This window comes from Triticum urartu, chromosome 5, assembly GCF_003073215.2.
Source record: "Triticum urartu cultivar G1812 chromosome 5, Tu2.1, whole genome shotgun sequence".
In the NCBI taxonomy this organism is placed as follows: domain Eukaryota; kingdom Viridiplantae; phylum Streptophyta; class Magnoliopsida; order Poales; family Poaceae; genus Triticum; species Triticum urartu.
In genome coordinates, this window is record NC_053026.1 from 87,568,559 (window position 1) to 87,572,198 (window position 3,640).

Sequence of the window (3,640 nt, forward strand, 5' to 3'; positions counted from 1 at the left end):
ATTTGGCTTATGCCATTGCACAAGTGAGACTCGGTCTGACCGAGAATTACTTATCGATGTGACCGATTTTGGAACTCTGTGATACCCTAGCAGCCTCGGTGCCACCGAACTGTGACTCGGTCCTACCGAGTTCACTAGTTTAGGTTCCAAAACTGCTTTGGTATCACCGAGTTTGAAAATCGGTAGATCCGAGATGATTTCAGTGGGAAACTAAAACTAAGTTTTTGGATCATTCTTTTGCAAAAATCTCTACATTTTGTGATGCTCATCTTTTCTACCTCATCTATAAACTGTTCACAGGGTCAGCAGTCAGAGTTTGCAGCATGTCTGATCAAAGTGATAGCCAGAACATGTCAGAGCAGCAGGTGCACATGAGTGAGGGCACTAGTCCCTCCAGCTCTTCAGATGAGGGTAGCAGGAGCACCCCTAGCAACTTGCCAAAAGCTGCCACCAGACAGAGGAAGAAGAGAACTTCTGATTCCGAAGATGAAGATTATGTGGCAGAGGAAGAGGCCACATCAAAGAGAGTTGATCCAGCTCAAGGCACAAAGCCAGGGCTGAAAATCAAAAGGCCAGCAGGCAGGCAGCCCATGTCAAAGGCAAGAGCTTCAACTGAGAAGCCTGCACCCAAAGAGCTAGTTGCTGCTGAGGGAAAGAAAAGGAAGGAAAGGGTCAAGAAGACCGTAGCCAGAGTGCTAGGAAAGGCTTCCGTCATGGAAGAGGAAGAGGAAGAAGAGGTAGCTGCACCAGCACCCAAGGCACCCAAGCTGATGGGTGATGCCATAAGATCAGGGGCTACTGCATCTAAGCCCAAAGCTGCCTCCAAGCCAAAACCAAAGAGGAATACAAGGAGCATTCCTGCAGCTGAGAAGAACAAGGCCCCAGTGCCTGAGACTGTTGCTAAAGAAGAGGATGAAGAGCAAGTTCTGAGAAAGCTCAAGCCCAAGATCCCAGACCACAACGATGCGCATCCTGTGGCTGAGGACATGAAGCTCAGGAGAGATTCAGGGCTGAGGAAGTGGAGAGAAGCAGACCCGTATGCTTCAAGGAGGAGGACTGCTGTTGACTACAGATTCCACACTAAGGAACAGCAGGACTTCTATGAGACAGTGCTGCTTGATAAGGAGCCAATAGTCTGTGATATGAGATGGGTTGACTGGCAGTACATCAAGGACAATGAGGAGCACTATCCTGGAGTGCAAGACAGCTTCATAGCTTGTGGAGTAGCTGACTTTGTTAGGCAGAAGCTCACAAAGTGGAATGAGGAACTTATAATGCAGTTCTACTCCACAGCACATTTTTATTCAGATGGGAGGATCACATGGATGTCTGAGGGTACAAGGTACCAATCCACAGTTGCTGAGTGGGCACAGATCATTAATGCCCCAGAGGAGCATGATGATGACTTGGACATATATGCTAAGAAGAAGATGGACCATAACTCTATGTCCAATATGTACAAGGAAATTCCCGATGAAGCTCTTGACACCTTCAAATTTGGGTCTGTGCATTACCTTCTGTCAGGGCTGCCAACTATCAATTGGATCTTGAGGCACACCTTATTGCCCAAGTCTGGAGATCACAAGATGATCAGAGGCCATGCTATCAACTTGCTACATGTATTTGATGTACCTCAGAAGTTCAAGGTGATGAGCCTCATAGTGGAAACTATCAAAAGGACTGCAACAGATCAGAAGAGGAGTTGCGGATATGCCCCTCAGATCCAGGAGCTCATTAACTCCAAGATGGGCACGGGCATATATTTATTGGACAAGGAACACGTGCCCATCCGTCCAGATTTTGAGGACAATCAAGTTGTCATGACTGAGAACGAGCCATCATCTGCCCAAGCATACGCAAAGAAGGAGAAGGCAAGGAAGGAGAAAGCTGCCAAGATGCCAACTCAAGAGGAGGCATCTGAGTATTTCTTGAAGACCAAACAAGAGCAGCTTGGTTACCTGATTGCATCCACCCTGCGGATTGAGCAAGGACTAGCCACCCTAACTCAAAACCAGGCAAGCCTAGAGAGAATCATGGAACAAAAGTTCTATGACTTGGATGTCAAGGTAACGGAGATTCAGACTGCAGTGGAGCAGCTCCAAGATGATATGCAGGAGAGGAGAGGCAGGACTACCACTCATGCCTTTGCCAGAGTGCCACCAGGTCCGAGGTCGTCTGCCGTGCCAGTTGCTGACACAAGAGCCACCACCTCAGCACCAGCTACATCCTCAGTTCCACCAGCTCCAACATCTACTTCAGCTCCAACTCCAGCGTCTACAGAAGCCTTCGTCCTTGGAGTGATCCGGACTCCACCACCACCAGAAGATCAAGCCTGAGCGTCGGTCTAGTACTATGCATTTTCTAGGAACTTTTTGGTAACTTGTTGCCAAAGGGGGAGAAAAATGTATAGATCATAGGCTTCGAGAGAGAGAGTGTTGCTTTTCTCTCTTGCTTTATTTGGTGGTTTTTCAAACTTGTTTGCTTTTGAGTGCTTGAGATACTACGTCATTATTTGTGAGACATTGATGATCATGTGCTTGATCATAAGCTACACTTAATGCTTGCTTAATGCTATTATCTTATCTACGTCATTATCTTGGTGATGAGTGCATGTATTTCATTCTTATCATTTTAAGCGCTCCACCAAGATGTATGTGACATGGAAGAGTAACCCATGACTCTAACTCCTTGTGCATTTGCAGTCCAAAGCAAATTTTAAATATGCACAAATTTAGGGGGAGCTCTTACTTATCACATACTTCTCAAAGCGACAATATATTTCATGCTTATTATCATTTGTCGAAGTTTTGATATATATGTTGTCATCAATTACCAAAAAGGGGGAGATTGAAAGTGCAACTATCCCTAGGTGGTTTTGGTAATTCATAACAACATATAGCTCATTGAGCTAATGCTATTCCAAGATGATTATTTCAGGAAAGCTCAATGATTGGCATGGCATGGATGTGAAAGTGGAACCCTCAAAATGCTAAGGAAAAAGGATTGGCTCAAGCTCAAAAGCTCAAGACTCTTCATTTTATATTTTAGTGATCCAAGATCACATTGAGTCTTTAGGTAAAGCCAATACTATCAAGGAGGGATGAGGTGTTGCTTAATGAGCCTCTTGCTTCATGTGCTTAGTGATATGCTCCAAAAACCCTCAACTACTTTCCCATATCCACATTTGACCTAAACCCTAAGCCAAACTCGGTCCTACCGATTCTTCCTATCCGGCGCCACCGAGTTTCACTTGTCATTAGCCACTGCCAAATCCTAGCAATTCGGTTCTACCGATAGGGATCTCGGTCTCACCGAGATGGGATTGCAAACTGTCTGTTTCCCTTTCGTAACTTTTCGGTCTCACCGAAAGAGCGAATCGGTCCCACCAAGATTGCAATGTAAATTCAGTGTTTCCCCTTTGTAACTTTTCGGTCTCACCGAAAGAGCAAATCGGTCCCACCAAGTTTGCCTGACCAACTCTCTGGTTAGCTAATTACCAAATTCGGTCTCACCGAGTTTGTGTAATCGGTCTCACCGAGATTACGTTATGCCCAAACCCTAACCATATCGGTCCTACCGAGTTGCATGTCAGTCCCACCGAAAATCTCTAACGGTCACTAGGTTTACATTTTCGGTCCGA